This window comes from Lithobates pipiens, unplaced genomic scaffold (assembly GCF_037356315.1).
Source record: "Lithobates pipiens isolate NorthernLeopardFrog02 unplaced genomic scaffold, aLitPip1_a1.2 Scaffold_30, whole genome shotgun sequence".
Classification (NCBI taxonomy): domain Eukaryota; kingdom Metazoa; phylum Chordata; class Amphibia; order Anura; family Ranidae; genus Lithobates; species Lithobates pipiens.
Window position 1 is genome coordinate 183,805,961 of NW_027507791.1, and position 27,992 is coordinate 183,833,952.

Below are 27,992 nucleotides of genomic sequence, written 5' to 3' on the forward strand. Positions count from 1 at the left end.
TTTCCCTCAGTTTAGGCCGATCCGTATTCTTCTACATATTTTTGGTAAAAAAAAAAAAAAATCGCAATAAGTGATTATTGATTGGTTTGCGCAAAAGTTATAGCGTTTACAAAATAGGGGATAGTTTTATGGCGTTTCTAATTTTTTTTTTTACTAGTAATGGCGGTGATCAGCGATTTTTTTATTGTGACGGCGACATTATGGCGGACACATCGGACATTTTTGACACATTTTTGGGACCATTGTCATTTATACAGCAATCAGTGCTATACAAATGCACTGATTCCTGTGTAAATGACACTGGCAGTGAAGGGGTTAACCAGGAGGTGGCAGTGTAGGGGTTAAGTGTGTCCTAGGGGCGTGTTGCTAACTGTGGTGGCGTGGCTGTGTTTTACACATCACTGATCTCTGCTCCAATCAAAGGGACAGAGATCAGTGTCACTGTTGCTAGGCAGAACAGAGAGATGCTTGTTTACTTTAGCATCTCTCCGTTCTTCCTCCCTGTGACACAATCGCAGGTATCCCCGCGGTGATCGAGTCCGCGGGACCCGCGATTGGACTCACGGAAGTTCCCAACTGGCGCGCGCACGTGATGGCACGGCATTACATTTAAAGGGACGTACCTGTACGCCCATGTGCCTGTCTGTGCCATTCTGCCGACGTACATCGCTGTGAGCCAGTCGGGAAGCAGTTAAAGTGCATTCTTTTAAAAAAATGCATTTGAAAAACCACTGCGCAAATGCAATATTTTATGTCACGCTGTAATGACTGCCATTTTATTCTCTAGGGTTTTTGCTAAAATATATATATATATAAAATGTTTGGGGGTTCTAAGTAATTTTTTAGCAAGAAATACTGATTTTAACTTGTAAACAACAAATGTCAGAAATAGGCCTGGTCTTGAAGTGGTTAAAAGAATAGAATAAAACAAACTATAAAATAAAGGAATAGAAAAGAATTGAATGGATGGTTGCAGCTGTCCCCCGTGCACCCGAGCAGATTTCCACTCCACTCCACAGGTCTCTGTGTGATCCTGTGTCTTTATGTGCGGTTGCTGAGCTCAGCTGAGTGGCCACACATACAAATAATGGAATTTCACTTTGAGGTTTCATTAAAGTTTTGAAAAATGGTAAACAGTGCCTCGCTATGTAAAAACACCAAGTGACATCACCCCCTAGTGACACCACTGCCTTAGACGGTCATCACTGCAGCTGTTGCCTCAGTCTGAAAATTTTCCCCTCACCTCCTTTTCTGGAGACAAATCTCCCCAGCAGAAGCACAACAACAATACCAATTGGAAGGGGATCCCTGCTTCACCCCAAACTAAAATATGTTTTTCCTACACATACACTTCAATTGCCTACAATTTTCATAGCATTAATAAGTTTACAAAAATATTCTCATATGCCGGTGAGCTAGTCAGGGCCGTCTTTAATATTGATTGGACCCTGGGCAAAACTTTTCTTGGGGGCCCCCCACCCCCCATGCAATTCCACCCTCCACCTGCTCTGAAACATACAATAATTAACAGCTAGACCCAAAATCCGTTTACTGAATCAGATCAGGCAGCTATTGCGATTGGTTGCCAGAGGTTACAGTGCATCATTACCACACACTGACTGGTTGCTAGAGGTTACATCACACATTACGGCTCATTGATTAGTTGCTAAAGGTTACAGCACATGTGTCAGAAACCATGAAACAGACTGAGACAGAAGTACAATCAAATCACACTTGTTTATTAATAAAAATATAAAGGTAAATAGAAAAAAGCGTAGTCAAGCATAGCCAGAGTCCTGTAGCCAGATCGGGTAGTCAGCCAGTCCAAAGTTCATTAACCAGATCGGGTAATCAGCCAGGCCGGAAGTCAGAGATCCAAGGAGAGCAACCACAAGCAGGATAAGAAGCCAGGAGGGATGTCAGCAAGCCAGTCTTGAAACAAACAGCAGGAGATGGTTCCTGGGCAGGAAGTCTTTAAATAGGCAGGTCAGACGAGCATCATCAGGAACAGCTGGTAACTGTGGAAAGAGAAGAGAGCTGGCAATTAGCCGACAGCTGAGCGGCCAGCCCAGAGGAGGAAGGGCTAAGCCAGCCCTGACAACATGATTTCTGCTTGTTGATTTGTTGCTAGAGATTACTGTGGATATGACCTCAGGGGGGCATGATATACATATCAATGCCGCCGGCCACCCCTATTTACATATGAATGCCGGTAATTTACATGTAAACACAGGGTCTACAGGTGAGTCATCTTTACACAACAATAGGGCAGAGCTGGGCAGCATTAGTAGCATCACTTCACATTGAGATATTGGGACATAGCACAGGACTAAAACCTCAATGGTTGAGGGAATTTAAACTAAGGTAGTTGTCAAGTATGAGGCAGCTGCTTTGGGCCCCACAACAATGGCAGGGCCCAGGGCGGCTGCCCCTTTTGTCCTGCCTTACAAATGGCCCTAGAGCTAGTGAAGTCTTCTGTCTTTGGTTAGGCCCCTTTCACACTACCACGACTTGAAAGTCACGCGATTTCAGGGAATGTCTGTGTAAAGTTGAGGTCTATGGACCAAAGCAGTACAGGGACTACTTTGAAGTCACGCAGATATGAATAGTATTCATTTGAAATCATGGACTACGACTTTTCATGTGACTTTGCAGTCCCAAGTCGCAGGACAAGTCACAAAAGTGTGAAAGGGGCCTGAATAGTCATTCACAGATCTCAATTGTTCCTCATGTGAACAAAATCCCTCTGGCCCACTTTCCTCCTCAGTTGTATCTCTTTTTGGTCTGATGTATAAATCTCTATTAAAAAAATAATAATCCATCAGAGTGATTTATGGCATCTAACCTCTTATCACATTTGTTATTTTGAAATGTTATTGGTAAAGGAAAGCACTTATGGGTTTAACCAACAAATATTGGTAATGAAAGTGGTTGTAAACCTCAGACATGAAATATGAACAAAGTATAACCCTCTATAGTGTGTATTTGTCTTGACAAAGGGCAATTTCTCTGCTTGGTCGTAGATGAACCACCAAAACAAACAGCTCCAAGCTCTGCAGAGTGCAACTGCAGCTCACTGACCCCTACTTTCTGGAAGTTCAGAGAAGCTGTATAAATTCAGCACTTTGAATGGCTGTAGGGAAAAACAGACTGCGGATAAACAGGTACAACTTATGTAGAAGGATTTGTTTCCTCTCTCTATCACCTGAGGTCAGTTACTTCACTGGGTACATGTAAGGGTTTACAAGCACTTTAATTCTTTACGGTATGGGTGACTTGGCACGTGACAGAGGCGTCTCCTTTGCTTAAATAATATGTGCTGAAAGGTGTTGCTTTTCCAGACAGTTGAAGGGTGTTGTGAGTACTAGCTTCAAGAATAGAGCTCACAAGGAGGCAGACATCCGATGCTTCTTGCCCCCTTTTAATTTCTCCGCAGAGCAAACTCAGCAAAGAAAGTTCACCCTTGTAGGAGTTACCAGAACATAAAACTGGAACATTCGGGTTCTTTCAAGCAGGCTTTCCCAATAGGCCTGTCGGGCAGTTTTTCAGGTGGATCTGATTGGAAGGTCCATGTAGTTCTATGGGCAGGAGGCAGATCTAAACAGACATGTGTCCTTTTAAATCAACCTACCTCCAAGTCCACCCAGCTTGTGTGTGAGGTGCATTGGTGCAGTCCAGGTGCAATTAGTAGAACTTGTGTTGTAGTAAAGGCAGAATAATTCACAACAAACCCGGTGGGAGAAGGCCCAACCGAGAACACTCACTGATGCAAATAGTGTGTCAGTTCGGCTGGTACCTGCTCTGCTACAATGTCTGCTTGGAGGGGCAGAATGCGGCCTGGCCATCTTGTGCCCAAACTGGAAGATGTCCAAAGAGATTGTGAGCCCTAAGCTTTCCCTTCTCATCTGGAACCTTTTCCCTGCTGCTAATACTGTTCATGACAGATGGGTAACCTGTCCCAAACACTACCCACATGCGAATGTGCTCCAAACCGAGAAAAAAGGGTCCAAAAAGGCTCTGCCACACCCAAAATGGCAGCCAGAGTCACATGGGCAGCCATCATTCAATAGGATCACTCCCCCCCAGTGACTTAGGAAACCATGTTCCTCATGACTTCCTCTCTCTGCATTGGCACTGCAGTTGATGGATTGGAGGCAGCCTCATGTAGAAAGACACAAGTCCATTTACAATCGGGAGTCCATAGATCGAACACAGGTCCACAAACGTCTGCAGTCAAATTACAGGAAGAAAAAACTGAATGGCATAGATGTCACAAAAGGGACATCCATTCCGTTCTGCTCTGAATCAGCAGAGGATCTTTTCATGGATCCCCTGCTGAATGGATCTGAGCACACCCATGGGTCCTCTAGATACAGCAACATCATGTGCTAAAGCCGCATACAAATTGACTGATTTAGCTCTGGATAGGATGCTACAGAAGTGTAGGCTCTATTACCTGTATAAGCGGTTACATCTGAACAGCAGCAATGCTGACCATTGATTGGTACAGAATACTAATCTGACAGCCATTGTTGACAGTCACTGCTGGTGGTAAACAGTGTGTGCAGGCAGCATTTAGAACCACCAGCAAGAATCTACTGGCCATGTGAATGTAGGCAAAGTCTTGTAGCGTGCTAGCTGTTTGCTAATCTACACTATATTACCAAAAGTATTGGGTCTTTACACGCACATGAACTTTAATGGCATCCCAGTCTTAGTTTGTAGGGCTCAATATTGAGTTGGCTCACCCTTTGCAGCTATAACAGCTTCAACTGTTCTGGGAAGGCTGTCCACAAGGTGTAGGAGTGTGTCTATGGGAATGTTTGACCATTCTTCCAGAAGCACATTTGTGAGGTCAGACACTGATGGGAATGAGAAGGCCTGGCTCGCAGTCTCCGCTCTAATTCATACCAAAAGTATTCTATCGGGTTGAGGTCAGGACTCTTTGGGATGGGGAAACTTGACTGGCCTGCACACTCGCTCATCCATGTAAAGGGCCATTCCCAAACTGTTCCCACAAAGTTGGTAGAATGAAATTGTCAGAAATGTCTTGGTATGCTGACACCTTAGTTCCTGTGAAAAGGGGCCACCAAATGATTCGGATCAGTGCACAAAGCACAATCCACAAAGCCTGGAATTAGCATGTTTGGGGTGGAGTAACTTGACTGGCCTGGCCTCAACCCAATAGAATACCTTTGGTATGAATTAGAGCGGAGACTGCGAGCCAGGCGTTCTCTTTCACATCAGTGCCTGACCTCACAAATGCGCTTCTGGAAGAATGGTCAAACATTCCCATAGACACATTCCTAGACCTTGCGGACAGCCTTCCCAGAACAGTTGAAGCTGTTATAGCTGCAAAGGGTGAGCAAACTCAATATTGAGCCCTACAAACTAAGACTGGGATGCCATTAAAGTTTATCCTGTGTGTGATCAAATACCACCAAAAGAAAGCTCTATTTATGGGGAAAAAAAAGGACGTCAATTTTGTTTTGGTGTAACGTCGCACTCACCGTGCAATTGTCATTTAAAGGGATGCAATGCCGAATCGCAAAAAGTGCTCTGGTCAGGAAGGGGGTAAAATCTTCCGGGGTTGAAGTGGTTAATACGTACCTTCATGTGATGCCAAGATGAGTCAGTATTGCATTGGAATTCAGTGAATATGCAGTAGATATTGCGAAATCTGGCATACCCTTGGGCATGACCTTGTGATAGTGACATGCTGGTAATGAGCCACCAAGGATATTTCTAATGATCCTGATGACTCTTTGTGCTTTCAGAGCTGAACTCAAAGCAGGGCTCCACCCTAAAGTGGAGCTTCCGCTCATTGGAACCCTCCCCCCCTCCGGCGCCACAATTGGCACCTTTCAGGGGGGAGGGAGGTGCAGATACCTGTACAGTACAGGTATTTGCACCCAGTTCTGGTATAGATATCCGCAGAATCTGCGGATATTTACGCCACTTCCTGCGGGTCCCCCGCTGTCCGCTGGGAAACACACGGATCCCAGAGACAGCGGGGACCATCCTTATTGCGCAGCGCGACTCGCGCATGCGCAGTAGGGAACCGGGAAGTGAAGCCGCAAGGCTCCACTTCCTGATTCCCATACCCAAGATGGCGGCGGCAGCACCCGAGAGACGATCGAGAGATCGGCTTCGGGTGCCGACATTACGGGCACGCTGGGCGGGTAAGTGTCCTTATTTTAAAAGTCAGCAGCTGCAGTATTTGTAGCTGCTGACTTTGTCACTGAACTGTATTTGTAGCCGCTGACTTAAAAAAAAAAAAAAAAAAATCGGCGGAACTCCCGATTCAAGTTGTATTCCTGAAACTACACAAGTCCCTCCAGGAACAACACATTCAACTTTCCCATTCACTTTACTGTTTCTTTTCATCCTTCGTTAGCACCAAATAGGTTTTCCATCCATTACACAGGGGTTTGGGATCAGCAAATCTGCCGGGGTTTAGTCTGCAGACAGTTGTGGGAATCGTCCTCAGAGTCGGCCAATAGAAGTCTATAGCCTGGTACACACCATGAGATTATCCGACAAATAATCGTTTCTGTTTTTTATGCTAATCTCATATGGAAAATGAAGAGGGTCCTAAACTTCCACACAACAGAATACAACCTCGGGAGATGTAATGTGCTGAATTGTTCTGTAATGTATTCTTTCTCTTCCGAGCATGCGCAGTCTTGCTCTTACGTCTTTTTTCGGAGGAAAGCAGTACGGATTAAACGAATATCAGACGTTATGTTCACTTCCGATAAACATTGTCTAGCGCACCTTCAGGTTTTGTTGTCTGAAAAGTCGGAATCGGCTGTCATAAGCACTATGTTAACGATCAGATAATCGGCCGATTGTTCGCCCTCCAACATTTTTCTTCCGATCTTCTAATGCCGCGTACACACGACCGGACTTTCCAGCAGACCAGGTCCCACGGAATCAGTTTGTCGGACAGTCTGATCGTGTGTGGGCTAATCTGATCGTTTTTCATTTAAAAAATCTGACGGACCTCGAAATAGAACGTTTCAAATCTGTCCGATGGACTCAATTCCTATCGGAAAACCGTTCGCCTGTGTGCTGGCCGATGGACCAAATACGACGCAAGGGAAGCTATTGGCTACTGAACTTCCTTTTCTAGTCCCGTCTTACGTCATCACGTTCAAAATGAACGGACTTTTGAACGGACTTAGTCCATTTGTGTGTGGCCACGTCCGCTCGTTCGGAAGTCCGCCGGAACTCCTCTGAAAGTCCATCGGGAAGACCGTCGGACCTGGTCTGCCGGAAAGTCCAGCCATGTGTACGCGCCATTATTATGTGTATGGGGCTTATAGATGGCAAATCCTATTATTACAATTCTGCCCACTTGTAGGAGCAGAAAGCCAATGTCATACAAAAGACATGGGGAGCTGGGAATGGCATGGAGGGCATGCCAAAACAAAACAAAAATGAAAATAAACAAACGTTTATTCATTGATAAACGATCTGGAGGATGGGATATACGGCCCAATCTCAGTATTCGCAGACAATAAAAAGTTCAGCAGAGGAATAACATCTACGTAGGATGTGGAAAGCTTGTAAGACGATCTAAACAAATGAATGGGGTGGGCGACTACATGGCAAATGAGGTTTAATGAGGAAGTAAACCCTCTCTAAAAATAAAAACACCCTGCAGGACAAAGGCATAATGAGCTAGTATGCATAGCATACTATCTCATTATGAATTACTTACCTGAGATCGAAGCCCCCAAAGCGACCCTCGTCCACGTCCTCCATCACCACCATGAAACCCAGCGTGACTTCCGGGTATCGCTGCTCCGACACTGTGACTGGCCGGAGCAGCGATGGCGTCACTCCGGCGCATGGGCGTGGGAGCCGCCACTAACGGCACGCTCAGTGCACCTGCGCCATAGACCTCAGTGCCCGTTTTTGGGGAAATATCTCCTTAACCGTGTAGGTTAAGGAGATATTTCTTACACCTACAGGTAAGCCGTTATCTAGGCTTACCTGTAGGTTAAAGTGGTCTGTAAGAGTTTACAACCACTTTAACTGTTTCCGCCCCGGAAGATTTACCCCCTTCCTGACCAAAGCACTTTTTGTGATTCGGCACTGTGTCGCTTTAACTGACAATTGCGCGGTCGTGCGGCATTGCTCCCAAACAAAATTGACGTCCTTTTTTTCCCCACAAATAGAGCTTTCTGTTGGTCGTATTTGATCACCTCTGCGGTTTTTATTTTGTGAGCTATAAACAAAAAAAGAGCGACAATTTTGAAAAAAAAACATTTTTTTACATTTTGCTATAATAAATATCCCCCAAAAATATATAAAAAAAGCAATTTTTTCCCTCAGTTTAGGCCGATACGTATTCTTCTACATATTTTTGGTAAAAAAAGAATCGATAAACGTTTATTGATTGGTTTGCGCAAAAGTTATAGCATTTACAAAATGGGGGATAGTTTTATGCCATTTTTCTTAATAATTTTTTTTTTTACTAGTAATGGCGGCGATCAGCGTTTTTTATTGTGACTGCGACATTATGGCAGACACTGACACACGGACATTTTTGGGACCATTGTCATTTAAATGATACAGGCAGTGAAGGGGTTAACCACTAGGGGGCAGGGTAAGGTTTAAATTTGTCCTGGGGCATGTTTCTAACTGTGGGGGGAGGGGCGTGGCTACGTGTGACACATCACTGATCTCTGCTCCTGATGACAGGAAGCTATGATTAGTGACACTGTCACTAGGCAGAACAGGGAGATGCTTGTTTACATTAGCATCTCCTCGTTCTTCCTCCCCGTGAGACGACTGCGGTTATCCCCGCGGTGATTGAGTCTGCGGGACCCGCGACCCGACTCACGGAGGTCCCGGCCGGCGGCGCGCACAAGATGGCATGGCGACAAATTTAAAGGGACGTACAGGTACACACATTTGCCCAGCCATGCCATTCTGCCAACGTACATCGCCGTGCACCGGTCGAGAACCGGTTAATGTTGAATTATGTAAAATGATGCATTTGGGTGCCAAAAATATGAATGCAATTTTCTCGCTAGGGGAAGAAGCTCTGGGGGAATCTAGGATGGAAAAGGACCTGGGGGTCCTAGTAGATGATAGGCTGAGCAATGGCATGCAATGCCAGGCTGCTGCAAGCAAAGCCAACAGAATATTGGCATTAAAAAGGGGATCAACTCCAGAGATAAAATGATAATTCTCCCGCTCTACAAGACTCTGGTCCGGCCGCACCTGGAGTATACTGTCCAGTTCTGGGCACCAGTCCTCAGGAAGGATGTACTGGAAATGGAGCGAGTACAAAGAAGGGCAGCAAAGCTAATTAAGGGACTGGAGGCTCTCATCTATGGGGAAAGACTGCGAGCACTGAACTTATTCTCTCTGGAGAAGACGCTTGAGAGGGGATATGATATCAATGTACAAATACCGTACTGGTGACCCCACAATAGGGATAAAACTTCTCAGTGAAAAGAAATGTAAAAAGACTTTCACTAAAATTAGAAGAGAAGCAGTTTAACCTTAAACTGTGTAGAGGGTTCTTTACTGTCAGAGCGGTGAGGATGTGGAATTCTCCTCCACAAGCGGTGTTATCAGTAGGGACCATCAATAAGATATTCATCTTATAGTTTTTTTTAAATTAAAGACCAAAACATACAGAGATATACAATGTAATACTGACATATAATCTCACACACAAGTTGCACTGGATAGACTTGTGTCTTTTTTCAACCTCAACCTTCTATGTAACTATATAATATTAGAAAAAAAAAAAAAGTTTCTCTCTCTGCAGAATTTTTAGCTTTACCTAAAAGCTCAACACACTGACAATATGGCTACTGTGAGGCACTTTCTATAGAAATGAGTCGGGTTATCCTGTACCCTCAGAGGACCGGGGTGAAGGCTTTGCTCTTCATTATAGGTTGTTCCTTAATTCTGGTGGCAAAGCAGCCTAAGGGTCCTTTCACACGGCCAATCCATTTTCTCCATTCGTTCGTCACGTTTTTGTCTTTGGTAGAAAATCTGATGAAAAGCGGACGCAGACCTTCGTTTTTACATCCGTTGTATAAATCTGTTTTCTAACAAATTTCACATTTTTGGAACGATTAGAATTTGAATCGATCAAAAAAATTGATCGATTGATCTAAATACTATTTAGACCAGGGCTTGACAAATTTGCTTAGAATCTAGGAGCCAGCTGAAAAAGTTAGGAGCCAGTTATTTAAATCCTCTGCCCAGCGCTGCATGTCTGGGGCATCGGACAATAAGAATTGCTCATGCCTGATGCCAAGAGAAAAAGACAATATTTAAAAATGAGAAAAAAATCAACTTTTGTTTTGTTATAAGATTTTGCAAATAAGTTTTTTTTCTCCTTCAATGATGTGCTTTGATAGGCTGCACTAATGGGCACAGATGGGGCAGCATTGAGGTTGGAACTGATGGGCACTGACAAGTGGCACTGATGGGCACCAATAGGCAGCACTGAGGTGCCACTAATGGGAACTGGCAGGTGGCACTGATGGGCAGCATTGGCAGGCGGCACTAACTGGCATTGGCAGGTCGCACTGGATGGCACTGGCACTAACTGGCATTGGCAGGTGGCACTGGCAGATGGCACTAACTGGCTTTGGCAGGTGGCACTGATTGGCACTGGCAGGTAGCACTGATTGGCACTGGCAAGTGGCACTAACTGGCAGATGGCATTGGCAGGTGGCACTGGATTGCACTGGCAGGTGGCACTGGTGGGTGACACAGATTGGCAAGTGGCACTGGATTGCACTGGCAGGTGGCACTGGCAGGTTTCACAGCCGATCATGTAACTGTGAAACTGAATGCTCCCTGCAGTATTGCACTGTGTGAAACTGTATAGAGAGAGAGGAGCTCACAAATTCAGCGTGATGTCAGAGGTGGGCGGGATCCGGCAGCTATCCAGCCAATGATTGGGCTGCTTAAAGAGGAGGGCCGGTTAAAAAAAAAATTAAAGTCAGCAGCTGCAAACACTGCAGCTGCTGACTTAACCACTTTCAGACCGGACCATTTTGCTGGTCAATGACCAGAGGTCTTTTTACAATTTGGCACTGCGCTGCTTTAACTGGTAATTGCGCGGTCATGCAATGTTGTACCCAAACAAAATTTGCGTCCTTTTTTTCCCACAAATAGAGCTTTCTTTTAAAGGTATTTGTCTGACTCTGCGATTTTTATTTTTTGCGATATAAACGTAAAAAGACCGCAAATTTTGAAAAAAAATGATATTTTCTACTTTTTGTTATTAGAAAAATCCAATAAACTCAATTTTAGTCATACATTTAGGCCAAAATGTATTCAGCCACATGTCTTTGGTAAAAAAAAAGTAAATAACTATATTTATTGGTTTGCGCAAAAGTTGTCACATCTACAAACTAAGGTACGTTTTCTGGAATTTACACAGCTTTTAGTTTATGACTGCCTATCTCATTTCTTGAGGTGCTAAAATGGCAGGGCAGTACAAAACCCCCCCAAATGACCCCATTTTGGAAAGTAGACACCCTAAGGAAATTGATAAGAGGCATGTTGAGCCCATTGAATATTTAATTTTTTTGCCTCAAGCGATTGAATAATGACACAAAGTTGTCACTAAATGATATATTGCTCACACATGCCATGGTTATATGTGGAATTGTACCCCAAGATACATTCTGCTGCTTCTCCTGAGTACGGGGATACCACATGTGGTCGACTTTTTGGAAGCCTAGCCGCGTACGGGGCCCCGAAAACCAAGCACCGCCTTCAGGATTTCTAAGGGCATACATTTGTAATTTCACTCCTCACTACCTATCACAGTTTTGAAGGCCATAAAATGCCAAGATGGCAAAAAACACAGACAAATGACCCCATTTTAGAAAGTAGACACCCCAAGCTATTTGCTGAGAGGCATGTTGAGTCCATGGAATATTTTATATTTTGCCACAAGTTGCGGGAATATTACAAACTTTTTTTTTTTTTCACAAAGTTGTCACTAAATGATATATTGCTCACACATGCTATGGGCATATGTGAAATGACACCCCAAAATAAATTCTGCTGCTTCTCCTGAGTACGGGGATACCACATGTGTGGGACTTTTTGGGAGCCTAGCCGCGTACGGGGCCCCGACAACCAAGCACCGCCTTCAGGATTTCTAAGGGTGTACGTTTTTTAATTCACTCCTCACTACCTATCGCAGTTTTGAAGGCCATAAAATGCCAAGATGGCACAAACCCCCCCCCCCCCCCCCCCCCAATGACCCCATTTTGGAAAGTAGACACCCCTAAATTTAGGGGTACACTAGTGAGACTCACAGGTAAAAAAGCACCTAGGCTGTCAGCAACTGTATCAAAACGCTACAAAAAAAACTGTTAGCGATCGCAGGGATCAGGCCTGACTCTGCGAACGCTGCAGTTATGTGTGTTGTGTTTTGTAAGTGACAGTGATCGATCGATACTGCACTTGGGTGGGCTGGGCTGGGCTTGGCGGAGGGGCTAAACGCAGGTGCTAGCAGGTATCTGGGCTGATCCCGCTAAAAATGCGTTTTGGGAAACCTAAACTGCTGGCGACGCTAATATAGATCTGATCAGATACTATATTACTAAGGGAGGTGTATGCTTTGCGCGTGGGTGTTAGCGGTACTGGCACTAACCTGACGCTGCCTGGGGTGACGCAGACCCTATCTGACCCTCAAACTTATATCACCCGCCGGGTGATCAGGGGGTTAAACCTCTATTAGGTAATAAATGGCGGGTAATTGAATAAAGATGTGATGCGCTAATTACAAAACATTCAAATAGCCACAACAAAACTAAAAATGTGCAATTATAGAGCTATATAAAGTGCAACCGTGCATAGATCAATCAGAGAATATCCCTATACATATATGTCAATGAGTTAAAAAACCATGCCGGTGATTGATAAGTGCAAAAAAACACAAAAAAACACATAAATGTTTAACGTAAAAAATAAGATATAAGATATATGCACGTGTTCAGCGTGTAATATATATGTACAAAGAAAAATAAATAAATATTAAATCGTGATTTGTGTAAAATGTCCCATACACAATCAAATCAAAACGTGCAATTCGGTAAGCACACTCAATTAAACGTGCAATGTGCTGGGTAATGAGTCCATTCGTGGTGATCCGTGCAGGTGGTGTAACTGCTATATAATTACCTCACTGCTGTGGGTAACACAGCAAAAATAGTAATGGACACAAATTTTAAACGTGCAATTCAGTAGGCACACGAGATTAAACGTGCAACGTGCTGGGTGATAGATCCGTCCGTGATGGTCCGTGCAGATAGTGTTAATACTATGCAATTACCTCACTGCTGTGAGTAACACAGCAAAAGATAGTAATGGGCACCAAGGTGATTGCAGGGATGGCTGTATAAACGAATTTTCTTTAGGAGACTTCTTATGGCTTCCTCATGGATGGTAGGTAAACTCAGAGGAATGAATCAGAGAAAACCGCCATAGTGTAGTTGTTTTTTAAAATATAGCAATTTATTTAAATGATTTAAAACTACTCACAAGTGAAGCAGGAAAAATAGACACATACGACAAACAGCAAACAAAACCGGATACGAACGTCACTTCCGGGCGTCCTACGCGTTACGTCGTCAAGACTTCAACTGGTGAGGTAATTATATAGCATTTACACCACCTGCACGGATCACCACGAATGGACTCATTACCCAGCACATTGCACGTTTAATTGAGTGTGCTTACCGAATTGCACGTTTTGATTTGATTGTGTATGGGACATTTTACACAAATCACGATTTAATATTTATTTATTTTTCTTTGTACATATATATTACACGCTGAACACGTGCATATATCTTATATCTTATTTTTTACGTTAAACATTTATGTGTTTTTTTGCACTTATCAATCACCGGCATGGTTTTTTAACTCATTGACATATATGTATAGGGATATTCTCTGATTGATCTATGCACGGTTGCACTTTATATAGCTCTATAATTGCACATTTTTAGTTTTGTTGTGGCTATTTGAATGTTTTGTAATTAGCGCATCACATCTTTATTCAATTACCTTTACCAGTGAGAGACAACTCATTTAGTGATTGCTGCTTTTTTTCATTTGCTATTCTCGCCCTCTCCTATCTTTTCCATAGAGCGCGGAAGTCTCTATATATACTCAATAAATGGCGGGTGCCCTGAAACTATAAAAAAATAACTAACCAACCAGCGTCACCTGTAACAGTTATATGGTGATCACTGGTGAAAGGGTTAACTAGGGGGCAATCAGGGGGCTTTATGCGGTAGTATATGGGGGTCCCTGGCGCTATAAAAAGCTGCGGCGAACCTAAATACCTACCTGCCTAACTAGCGTCACCTGTGACACTAATACAGCGATCAGAAAAACGATCGCTTATTAGGCTGGGTTCACACTGGAGCGATGCGGGAACGCCACGAATCCGTGGCGGGTTCCCGCATCACACTGCCCTATGCGAACTGCTGGGAGTGTCAATGAAATGTTAATGACACCCCCAGATCAGTTCGCATATCGCAGTGCAATCTGCAAACTCGGACAGGAATCGGATCGCATGGTGTGAACACCCATGCGATCCGATTCTGCTGCGGACCAAAAAAAGGGTCCCGTGCGAGTTTGCGGCGGGTGCGATGCGAATTCAGCCATACTATCTGTATGGCTGAACTCGCATCGCACAGAGATCGGATGTGATTTGCACTGCAGTGCGGTGCGAATCACATCCGTTCTCATAAACCGCTGCAATGTGAACCCAGCCTTAGTGACACTGGCAACGGGGGGTGATCACGGGGTTAAACCTTTATTGGGGGGGTTAGGGGGGTACCCTAGAACTAAAGGGGGCTAACCCTAACTGCCCTAACAGTTATTACAGTCACAAATGACACCAATGCAATAAAAAAATAAAATGCAATTGGTGTCACTGTGACGGGGGGTGATCGGGGGGGGGTGAGAGTGTGCCTGGCATGTTCTAGTGTGTAGTGTAGTGTGGGTGCAACTCACCGATCCTCTCTCCTCGGTGCCGGAACGAAAAATACCGACACGGAGGAGAGATTACATCACTTCCTCTGCCTGTGTTTACATTACAGGAGAGGAAGTGATGTCATGCTGCACTTCCATTCGTCAGGAGCGATCGCGAGGGGGTGGCCATGAATGAATGGCAGCCCCCTCATCCCGGATCGCTCCTGAACGGATTCCGACCGCCGCTGGCACCGGTCGTGCGGTGGTCGGCAACTGGTTAATAAGCCGACTTACCTTCCTTTGTTTTTCAGGGTGGCCCTCCACTTTAAGAAAGGGGAGGGGCCACATACACATATTGGTCCGCCCAGATCCCATCCCATTGGCTGGTGTTGGAAAGCTGGGTCCCGCCCACCCCGACATTCAGCCTCCATTGTGACAGCTCCTCTCTACACACAGTTCCACACACTGCAGCGCTGCTCTGCCAACAGTGTGTGGAGAAGGGAGGAGGATGTCAGAGGCTGCTGAGCCGCTCTCTTCCTGCTCCATCCCGACTACCAGACACAGAGCAACAGAGGCTCCTGTCAGTGACAAAAACCCAGGCGCCAGGGCACAATTTCTAGTCGCAACGGCGACCTGGCGCCTGGGATTTGTCGAGCCCTGATTTAAAGAATAGCTGGCTACTAAGGAGCGGGCTGACAAGCCGGCCGCCACGTCCTTATCAACTGATGAGTCATCGGCTGTCATCAGCAGGGTCTGGTATGGAGTTTAAGTGGAACCCCACGCCAGAATGAAAAAAAAATCCATACCAGACCCTTATCAGAGCATGTAGCCTGGCAGGCAAAGAAAGGGGGGGGGGGGGGGGGGGGGGACAAGCGAGCATCGCCCCCTCCTGAACCATACCAGGCCACATGCCCTCAACATGGCTCTACCCCCCCCCACCCCAAAGCACCTTGTTCCCATGGGGACAAGGGCCTTTTGCCCCCAACCAGGGCAGTGGTTGGAGCGGTCTGCGGGCAGGTGGTTATCGGTCTATGGAAGCCTCCTTTAACAAGGGGTCCCCCGAGTCATGGGCCCTCCATATGAATGAATAAGGCCTAACTATTAACCCAAAAAGTGAATAAAGACACAACATGAGTTTTTGACAATTACTTTATTAAAAAAAAAAAAAATCAAAAACAATGTCCCCCAGATGTGGATCCATCATTAATCAGGATGCCCGTCCAATCCAAAAAAAAAAAAAAAAACCTTCAGTGTCATTGAAGGCTCCCCGCCAAATAACTACGCGGTGGAGTAATGCGATGATGTCAGCGGGTGACCCAGCCCAGACTCAGATAAGCCCCCTGCCCGAAGACCCCCACAACCACTGCCCAGGGTTTTGGGGAAGAGGTCCTTGTCCCAATCAACATGTGGACAAGGTGCTTTAGGGGGGGTGCTCCATAGAATCGCCCCCACATTGAAGGCATGTGGCCTCGTATGCTTCAGGGGCCCCTAGTCATTTCCCCCACTTTCCTGACCTGCCGGGCTGTATGCAGGGTCTGATGTAGTTTGGGGGGGGGGGTTATGTCTTTTTACCCTTTGCCATGAAGTTCCCCTTAAAATTAACCCTTTCATGACTAAGCCTATTTTTGACATTTGGTGTTTACAAGTTCATCCATATTTTTTGCTAGAAAATTACTTGGAACCCCCAAACATTATATATATATATATATATATATATATATTTTAGCAGAGACTCTAGAGAATAAAACGGCGATTGTTGCAATATTTATGTCACATGTTATTTGCGCAGCTGTGTTTTAAATGCAACTTTTTGGGAAAAATTTACACTTTTTCATGAGTTTTAAAAAAACGAAACAGTAAAATTAGCCCAATTTTTTTTCATAATGTGAAAGATGATGTTATGCCGAGTAAATAAATACCAAACATGTCACACTTTATAATCACACGCACTCGTGGAATGACGACAAACTACGGTACCTAAAAATCTCAATAGGCGATGCTTTAAAAAAATAAATCCAGTTACCAGGTTAGAGTTACAGAGGAGGTCTAGTGCTAGAATTATTGCTCTCGCTCTCACGATCACGGCGATACCTCACATGTGTGATTTGAACACCGTTTACATATGCGGGCAGGACGGTTTCTTTGCTGCACGAGCTCGCGGAGATGAGGGGCCCCTTTAAAAAAAAAATGTTTTTCTTATTTTAAAATTAATAAATTGTTTTTTTTAAATATATTTTTGATCACTTTTATTGCTGTCACAAGTAATGTAAACATCCCTCGTGACAGTAATAGGTGGTGACAGGTACTCATTATGGAGGGATCAGGGGTCTAAAAGACCCCCCACCCCTCCTTTACACTTCAAAGTATTCAGATCGCCTTTTTCTGCGACTATGAATACTGTATATAATTTTAAATCTGGCGCAATTGGCAGCAGAGTAAACGGGAAGCGACGTTATGACGTCACTTCCGTGTTTACAATGAGACTGGAATAAAGCCACTTACGGCGTCATTCCAGTCCCTCCCCAGCCGCTGGAAGTGGCGGATTGTGCATCGGTGCTCCTGATTGAGCGGGAGCACCAGTAAGAGCGGCTCCCAAAATCGGTAGCGGGATGATGCCTGCAGGTGCGGGCATCATCCCGGTATAACCCCCGGAAGCCGAGTACACACATCTGCGTACGCTCGGCGGCAAGGGGTTAATATCAGACCCCAATATTAGGGGGACCCCCACGCTGTTTAAAAAAAAAAAAACACACAATTTGTGACCAGAGATCACCTTATATCAGATTGCACAACATTCCCTTTACATCAGGGTCTGAATAGTTCCAACTTGCATTTAAAACGAGAACTCTAATGTGTGTGTGTGTGGGGGGGACGACTCTTGTCAGAGATGGTCAGAGGCTGTGCGGACATGATACAAGGGATGGTCAGAGGCTGTGCGGACATGATACAAGGGATGGTCAGAGGCTGTGCGGACATGATACAAGGGATGGTCAGAGGCTGTGCGGACATGATACAAGGGATGGTCAGAGGCTGTGCGGACATGATACAAGGGATGGTCAGAGGCTGTGCGGACATGACAACTCCTGCCATGCACAACAATGCCGGCTTTGGGAGAAGGGTAGGACGGCATTAGAGCTCGACATTGGCTACAGTTGATGAGATGTTCTCAGTGTGGGGGAGGGGGGTTCAGCTGGAGCCTCCATGGCTTTACCCCAGTGTGTGCCAACCTCCTCACCCTGCACACCTGGGGATACCCAGAGCCGTCTTTAATACTGACTGGACAAACATTTTCCTGGCTCCCCCACTCCTAGCAATGTCGCTCTCCACCCCAACATCCCAAAAATCAAACACACACATAGACTTATACAAAAAAACTTTAATAATGTAAACAAAGATCTGGTTCACACTCACTGATTGGTTGCTATAGGTTACTGTACAATATTACCACTCAACGATTGGTTGCTAGAGATTACTGCAAATCATTACCTCTCACTGGGTGGCAGGGCAGTATTGTGGTGTGTGATGCAACTGTTGGGGTGCACTTGGCTGGATGACAGGATGACAGCATGGGGGTGAGAGGAGATGATATCTCCCCTATAATGGTAGGATGCCAGAGGTGGGGTAGAGAGGGATGATGTGATTGCTGATGACAATGGGTGGGGTGGTAGGAAGCTGGCAGTGGGGTATAGGGGGAATGGAGAGGATGATGATGGGGTAGGGTGGTTGGATGCTAGTGGTGGGGAACAGGGGGGAGGATGGGGATGTTGATGACAGGGGTCAGGGTGGTAGGATATCAGAGGTGGGGTATGGGGATGATGATAGCAGGCGGGGTGGTAGGAACCTGGCAGTGAAGTACAGGGGGATGAAGATGCCTGGGGTGGGGTATGAAGATGACAGAGGGCACACAGTAGGTCACATCAGGTGGTATACAGCAGGGCATGGGGCACATTACATGCCACGGGGTAAGCAGTAGGGAAAATAGCAGGGCACAAACCAAAACACAGGGCACACAGCAGAGCACTGGGATCCTCTAGACACAGCGTCTCTCAGGGCAGCCGTGGGGGAGAAGGCACAAGGGGACACCGTGGGTGGAGGACACCGGGATACGGGGGCACACTGTGGGTGGAGAGGATACAGCAGGACACGGGGGGTCACTGTGGGGGGGACAGGAGGACAATTTGGTTGGTGGGGGGTGGACGACGGAGGGGGACACCGTGGGCGGGCGAGTGGAGAGGACGAGATAGGGGGAGGGGCACCGTGGGCGGGCGGGTGGAGAGGACAACAAAGAGGGGGGGCACCGTGGGCGGGCGACAAAGGGGGGGGGCAGCGTGGACGGGCGAGTGGAGAGGACGACAAAGGGGGGGCACCGTGGGCGGGCGAGTGGAAAGGATGACACCATGGGCGAGCGAGCGGGGGACGACACAGGGGGACACTGTGGGCGAGCGAAGGACGACACAGGGGGACACCGTGGGCGAGCAAGTGGAGGATACAGCAGGACACAGGGGGTGACTGTGGGGGGTGGAGGATACTGTGGGTGGCTGGAGGACACTGTGGGACAATTTGGGTGGGTGGAGGATACAGGGGCACACCATTGGGGGGGGTGGACACTGTGTGTAAGGACACAGGAAGACACAGGGGGACGTGGAGGACGACACTGTGGGACAATTTAGGTGGGTGGAGGATACAGGGGGGCAATTGGGTGGGTGAGTGAAGGATACAGGAGGACACCGTGGGGGTTGGAGGACGCAGGGGGACACCATGGGTGAGTGGAGAGCAGGACGTGGGGGGACACCGTAGGGGGGTGGAGGATACTGTAGGACAATTTGGGTGGGTGGAGGGCACTGTGGGGGGGGGGGGGGGGTGTGGAGGACACAGGGGGACACTGGGGTGGGTGGAGGATAGAGGGGGGACACAGTTGGCGAGTGGGTGGAGAGGAAGACAAAATGGGACACCGTGGGGGGGATAGAGAATACAGCAGGACACAGGGGGGTCACTGTGGGGGGTGGAAGATACTGTGGGACAATTTGGGTGGGTGGAGGATACAGGGGCACACCATTGGGGGGGGTGGACACTGTGTGTAAGGACACAGGAAGACACAGGGGGACGTGGAGGACGACACTGTGGGACAATTTAGGTGGGTGGAGGATACAGGGGGGCAATTGGGTGGGTGAGTGAAGGATACAGGAGGACACCGTGGGGGTTGGAGGACGCAGGGGGACACCATGGGTGAGTGGAGAGCAGGACGTGGGGGGACACCGTAGGGGGGTGGAGGATACTGTAGGACAATTTGGGTGGGTGGAGGGCACGGTGGAGGATAGAGGGGGACACAGTTGGCGAGTGGGTGGAGAGGAAGACAAAATGGGACACCGTGGGGGGGATAGAGAATACAGCAGGACACAGGGGGGTCACTGTGGGGGGTGGAAGATACTGTGGCACAATTTGGGTGGGTGGAGGATACAGGGGGGCAATTGGGTGGGTGAGTGAAGGATACAGGAGGACACCGTGGGGGTTGGAGGACGCAGGGGGACACCATGGGTGAGTGGAGAGCAGGACGTGGGGGGGACACCGTAGGGGGGTGGAGGATACTGTAGGACAATTTGGGTGGGTGGAGGGCACTATGGGGGGGGGGTGTGGAGGACACAGGGGGACACTGTGGGGTGGGTGGAGGATAGACAAAATGGGACACCTTGGGGGGGATAGAGAATACAGCAGGACACAGGGGGGTCACTGTGGGGGGTGGAAGATACTGTGGGACAATTTGGGTGGGTGGAGGATACAGGGGGACAACATGGGGGGGGGGGTGGACACTGTGTGTGAGGACACAGGAGGACTCGGTGGGTGGAAGATAGAGGGGGACATTGTGGGGGGGATAGAGAATACAGCAGGACACAGGGGGCCACTGAGGGGGAGGGGGGGGGTGGAGGACACTGTGGGACAATTTGGGTGGTTGGAGGATACAGGGGGGCAATTGGGTGGGTGAGCGGAGAGCAGGACGTGGGGGGACACCATGGGGGGGGGGGGGGGGGAGAGTGGAGAATACTGTAGGACAATTTAAGTGGAGGACACTGGGGGGGGGGGGGAAGGACACAGGGGGACACTGTGGAGGGGGGGGGGGGGGCAACCTGTAGACTATCACATACATCTGGACTGTCTGCTATGGGCTCCTGGAGAGCGGATTGAACAGATCTCTGCACACATTATCCGACCTCCCAGCTCTGCAGGAAATGAGAGCAGAGGCCGGCAGAGGGGGAGGAGCTGGGGGAGGGGAGTGCTCGGAGTCAGTCTCATACCTTCATGTAAATAAGTTGTGGCCATAAACACATCTATGCGAAAGGTCCCCCCTATGTCCCGCGCGCGCTCTCTCTCTCTCTCTCTCTCTCAACCAATGGCTCGCGCTGCCTCTGATTGGCGGAGGGCTGTGACGCAGCCGCATTATCAGGCAACCGAAGGCTGAGCGGGCGCCATTATCTTCCTTGGCAACCAGAAAGGAGGTGTGTCTTCAGAGAGCTCCGGTGACAGATCAGGACAGCGCCCTATAGCGGCATCCTCTGACACTACGCCCTCCGCTCCTCCATCGGAGATATAGTAAGTAATTTCTGTCCATGTAATCTTTGCCGGTGCTCAGGGGGGACATCCAATACAGATGTGGGGGGCCAAGAACATTGTCCTGTCCGGGTGATCACCTGCAGAGCATCGCACAGGACTGCCGTCACTGATCAGGGAACTCTGTAGGGGTTTCTATCCGTGAAATCTGCAGAGTATTGCACTGAAAACGTCCCATATGGGCCGCTATGAGTGATCAGAGAACTCTGCAGAGCATCGCACATGATTGATCCTAGGGAGCTGGTATGAGGGATCCCTGCAGAGTATTGCATAGTGATCAGAGAAACCTGGAGATTTTACAGGACTGGGTTATAGGTGTTGGTACCACTGATTGGAGAACCTGCAGAGTATTGCACAGGACTGATTGGGGAGGGGGGGGGGGGCTGGTAATGGGGAACTCTGCAGAGTATTACACAGATAACTTTCTTAAGAGGCTGGTATCCTTGATCAATAAACTTTGCAGAGTATTGCACACAACAGGCTATGTGGGGCTAATATCAGAGATCTCTGCAGAGTATTGCACAGGACAGGCTATGTGGGGCTGATATCAGAGATCCCTGCAGAGTATTGCACATGTCAGGCTATGTGGTGCTGATATCGGTGATCAGAAGTCCCTGCAGAGTATTTCACATGACAGTCTTTGTGGGGATGATATCAGAAATCTCTGCAGAGTATTGCACAAGTCAGGCTATGTGGGGCTGATCTCAGATCTGTGCAGAGTATTGCACAAGACAGGCTATGTGGGGCTGACATCAGAGATCCCTGCAGAGTATTGCATAAGACAGACTATGTGGGGCTGATATCATAGATCCCTGCAGAGTATTGCACATGACAGGCTATGTGGGGCAGATATCAGAGATCTCTGCAGAGTATTGCACAGGACAGGCTATGTGGGGCTGATATCAGAGATCTCTGCAGAGTATTGCACATGTCAGGCTATGTGGGGCTGATATCAGAGATCCCTGCAGAGTTTTGCACAAGTCAGGGTATGTGAGTCTGATATCAACGATCAGAGATCCCTGCAGAGTATTGCACATGACAGGCTATGTGGGGCTGATATCAGAGATCCCTGCAGAGTATTGCACAGGACAGGCTATGTGGGGTTGATATCAGAGATCTCTGCAGAGTATTGCACATGTCAGGCTATGTGGGGCTGATATCAGAGATCCCTGCAGAGTTTTGCACAAGTCAGGGTATGTGAGTCTGATATCAACGATCAGAGATCCCTGCAGAGTATTGCACATGACAGGCTATGTGGGGCTGATATCGGAGATCCCTGCAGAGTATTGCACAAGTCAGGCTATGCAGGGCTGATATCAGAGACCCCTGCAGAGTATTGCACAAGTCAGGCTATGTGGGGCTGATATCAGAGATCCCTGCAGAGTTTTGCACAAGTCAGGGTATGTGAGTCTGATATCAACGATCAGAGATCCCTGCAGAGTATTGCACATGACAGGCTATGTGGGGCTGATATCGGAGATCCCTGCAGAGTATTGCACAAGACAGGCTATGTGGGGCTGATATCAGTGATCTTTGCAGAGTATTGCACAAGACAGGCTATGTGGGGCTGATATCAGTGATCAGAGATCTCTGCAGAGTATTTCACAAGACAGGTTATGTGGGGCTGATATCGGTGACCAGAGATCTCTGCAGAGTATTGCACAAGACAGGCTATGTGGGGCTGATATCAGAGATCTCTGCAGAGTATTGCACATGACAGGCTATGCGGGGCTGATATCAGAGATCCCTGTAGAGTATTGCACAAGACAGGCTATGATTAGAGATCCCTGCAGAGTATTGCACAAGACAGGCTATGTGGGGCTGATATCAGTGATCAAAGATCCCTGCAGAGCATTGCATAAGACAGGCTATGTGGGGCTGATAGCAGAGATTTCTGCAGAGTATTGCACAAGACAGGCTATGTGGGGCTGATATTGGTGATTAGAGATCTCTGCAGAGTATTGCACAAGACAGGCTATGTGGGGCTATCAGTGATTAGAGATCCCTGCAGAATATTGCACAAGACAGGTTATGTGGGGCTGATATCAGAGATCTCTGCAGAGTATTGCACAAGACAGGCTATGTGAGTCTGATATCAACGATCAGAGATCTCTGCAGATTATTGCACAAGACAGGCTATGTGGGGCTGATATCAGTGATCAGAGATATCTGCAGAGTATTGCACAGGACAGGCTACGTGGGGCTGATATGAGAGATCCCTGCATAGTATTGCACAAGTCAGGCTATGCGGGGCTGATATCAGAGATCCCTGCAGAGTATTGCACAAGACAGGCTATGTGGGGCTGATATCAGTGATCAGATATCTCTGCAGAGTATTGCACAAGACAGGCTATGTGGGTATGATAGCAGTGATTAGAGATCCCTGCAGAGTATTGCACATGACAGGCTATGTGTGGCTGATATCAGAGATCCCTGCAGAGTATTGCACAAGTCAGGCTATGTGGGGCTGATATCAGAGATCCCTGCAGAGTTTTGCACAAGTCAGGGTATGTGAGTCTGATATCAACGATCAGAGATCCCTGCAGAGTATTGCACATGCCAGGCTATGTGGGGCTGATATCAGTGGGCAGAAATCTGTGCAGAGTATTGCACAAGTCAAGCTATGTGGGGGTGATATCAGTGATCAGAGATTCCTGCAGAGTATTGCACAAGTCAGGCTATGTGGGGCTGATATCAGTGATCAGAAATCTGTGCAGAGTATTGCACAAGTCAGGCTATGTGGGGCTGATATCAACGATCAGAAATCTCTGCAGATTATTGCACAAGACAGGCTATGTGGGGCTGATATCAGTGATCAGAGATCTCTGCAGAGTATTGCACAGGACAGGCTACGTGGGGCTGATATCAGAGATCCCTGCAGAGTATTGCACAAGTCAGGCTATGCGGGGCTGATATCAGAGATCCCTGCAGAGTATTGCACAAGACAGGCTATGTGGGGCTGATATCAGTGATCAGAGATCCCTGCAGAGTATTGCACAAGACAGGCTATGTGGGGCTGATAACAGAGATCCCTGCAGAGTATTGCACAAGACAGGCTATGTGGGGCTGATATCAGTGATCAGAAATCTGTGCAGAGCATTGAACATGACAGTCTGTGTGGGTATGATAGCAGTGATTAGAGATCCCTGCAGAGTATTGCACAGGGCAGGCTATGTGGGGCTGATATCAGAGATCCCTGCAGAGTATTGCACAAGACAGGCTATGTGGGTATGATAGCAGTGATTAGAGATCCCTGCAGAGTATTGCACATGACAGGCTATGTGGGGCTGATATCAGAGTTCTCTGCAGAGTATTGCACAAGACAGGCTATGTGGGTATGATAGCAGTGATTAGAGATCCCTGCAGAGTATTGCACAAGTCAGGCTGATATCGGTGATCAGAGATTCCTGCAGAGTATTGCACAAGTCAGGCTATGTGGGGCTGATATCAGTGATCAGAGATTCCTGCAGAGTATTGCACAAGTCAGGCTATGTGGGGCTGATATCAGTGATCAGAGATCTCTGCAGAGTATTGCACATGACATGCTATGTGGGGCTGAAATCAGAGATCTCTGCAGAGTATTGCACAATTCAGGCTATGTGGGGCTGATAGCAGAGATCACTGCAGAGTATTGCACATGCCAGGCTATGTGGGGCTGATAGTAGAGATCTCTGTAGAGTATTGCACAAGACAGGCTTTGTGGGGCTGATTTTAGTGATTAGAGATCTCTGCAGAGTATTGCACAAGACAGGCTATGTGGGGCTGATATCAGAGATCTCTGCAGAGTATTGCACAAGACAGGCTATGTGGGGCTGATATCAGTGATCAGAAATCTGTGCAGAGCATTGCACATGACAGTCTATGAGGGTATGATAGCAGTGATTAGAGATCCCTGCAGAGTATTGCACAGGACAGGCTATATGTGGCTGATATCAGAGAACCCTGCAGAGTATTGCACATGCCAGGCTATGTGGGGCTGATATCAGAGATCCCTGCAGAGTATTGCACAAGACGGGCTGTGTGGGGCTGATATCAGTGATCAGAAATCTCTGCAGAGTATTGCACAAGTCAGGCTATGTGGGGCTGATAGCAGAGATCCCTGCAGAGTATTGCACATGCCAGGCTATGTGGGGCTGTTATCAGTGATTAGAGATCCCTGCAGAGTATTGCACATGAAAGGCTATGTGGGGCTGATAGAGTTCTCTGCAGAGTATTGCACAAGTCAGGCTATGCGGGGCTGATATCGGTGATCCTTGCAGAGTATTGCACAAGTCACGCTATGTGGGGCTGATAGCAGAGATCCCTGCAGAGTTTTGCACATGCCAGGCTATGTGGGGCTGATATCAGTGATCAGAGATCTCTGCAGAGTATTGCACAAGTCAGGCTATGTGGGGCTGATATCAGAGATCCCTGCAGAGTATTGCACAAGTCAGGCTATGTGAGGCTGATATCAGAGATCTCTGCAGAGTATTGCACAAGTCAGGCTATGTGGGGCTGATATCAGTGATCAGAAATCCCTGCAGAGTATTGCACAAGTCTGGCTATATGGGGCTGATATCAGTGATCAGAGATCCCTGCAGAGTAGGGCTGCAACTAACGATTATTTTCATAATCGATTAATCGACCGATTATTTTTTCGATTAATCGGATAAAATCACAAAAAAAAACGTAATGTTCAATTTTTTCGTTTATTTAAAAGTAATAATGAAAAATCTGGGACACTAATGATGGGGCATTATTCCTCCCACTGACACCAATGATGGGGCATTAATCCCCCCACTGACACCAATGATGGGCCACTATTCCCCCCCACTGACACTAATGATGGGGCACTATTCCCCTCACTGACACCAATGATGGGACATTATTCCTCTCACTGACACCAATGACGAGGCGCTATGCCTCCCACTGACACCAATGATGGGGCACTATTCCCCCCCACTGACACCAATGATGGGGCACTATTCCCCTCACTGACACCAATGATGGGACATTATTCCTCTCACTGACACCAATGACTAGGCGCTATTCCTCCCACTGATGCCAATGATGGGGCACTATTCCCCCCCACTGACACCAATGATGGGGCACTATTCCCCCCCACTGACACCAATGATGGGGCACTATTCCCCCCACTGACACTAATGATGGGGCACTATTCCCCCCACTGACACCAATGATGGGGTGTTATTCCTCCCGCATTGGTGTTTCGGGGGGGGGGGAATAATAGAGCCACATTGGTGTTTCAGCCGGGGGGGGGGATAGTGCCCCATCATTGGTGTCCCCGAGAGGCGCTGCTCCTCCCAGGGACACCAATGATGGGGCACTATCTCTCCCCCCCAGAAACACCAATGGGGCACTATTATCCCCCCCCTTGTAGAAACACCAATGTGGCTCTATTTCCCCCCCTCTCCCTCCCAGGAAAGCAAATGATGATGGGGCACTGAATGTTGTGTGTGCTTTTACTGGGTACAACTTGCCGATAGCTGCTACCCTTTTTTTCATATTGTGTGCAGCTCGGCTCAGTGTCCTCCTCACAGATTCTCGCCCTCGCCTCTCTGTTCCCTCGAGGCAGCAGCGGGCGGGGCTGAGATCTGTGTGAATGATCATCATGTGACATCAGCGAGGAGAGGCGCGCCGCGGACATGCAGCGGCGAGTGCGTGCCTGGTCACAGAGAGCGCCGCCGAGGACACAGGAGGGATGACATAGGAGGGGAGGATTTATTTTTTATTTTTTTTCAATGAACAGACAGGCGGAAGGTGCGGACCAACTAATCAATAATGAAAATCGTTGACAACGATTTTCATTATCGATTATTATCGATTAATCGTTGCAGCCCTACTGCAGAGTATTGCACAAGACAGGCTATGTGGGGTTGATAGCAGAGATCCCTGCAGAGTATTGCACAAGACAGGTTATGTGGGTATGATATCAGTGATCAGAAATATGTGCAGAGCATTGCACAAAACAGGCTATGTGGGGATAATATCAGAGATTCCTGCAGAGTATTGCACAAGACAGGCTATGTGAAGCTGATATCAGAGATCTTTGCAGAGTATTGCACAAGCCAGGCTATGTGGGGCTGATATCAGTGATCCCTGCAGAGTATTGCACAAGACAGGCTATGTGGGTATGATATCAGTGATTAGAGATCCCTGCAGAGCATTGCACAAGTCAGGCTATGTGGGGCTGATATCAGTGATTAGAGATTCCTGCAGAGTATTGCAAAAAAGAAAAGGAGTACGCACCAATCTAGTGCATTACCACTAATAGAGCTTTATTCAGTACAACACAGTAAAATATACACTCACAAACGAGTATTGATAGACGGCATAATCAATAAAGCAGAATCCACTATTCCGAACATCGACAAGCCTGGACTACAACTAGCTATATCTAT

General features: G+C 47.4%; 1 long non-coding RNA gene across 1 annotated transcript; it reads right to left on the reverse strand.

Annotated features, from left to right (window-relative positions):
• Positions 1 to 1,718: 1,718 nt before the first annotated feature.
• On the reverse strand, positions 1,719 to 21,471 carry LOC143942301 (uncharacterized). The gene is made up of 2 exons (XR_013264751.1): positions 21,279 to 21,471; positions 1,719 to 2,018 (listed from the first exon to the last, which is right to left on the reverse strand). It is a non-coding gene; the product is annotated as an uncharacterized LOC143942301 (long non-coding RNA).
• Positions 21,472 to 27,992: the final 6,521 nt, after the last annotated feature.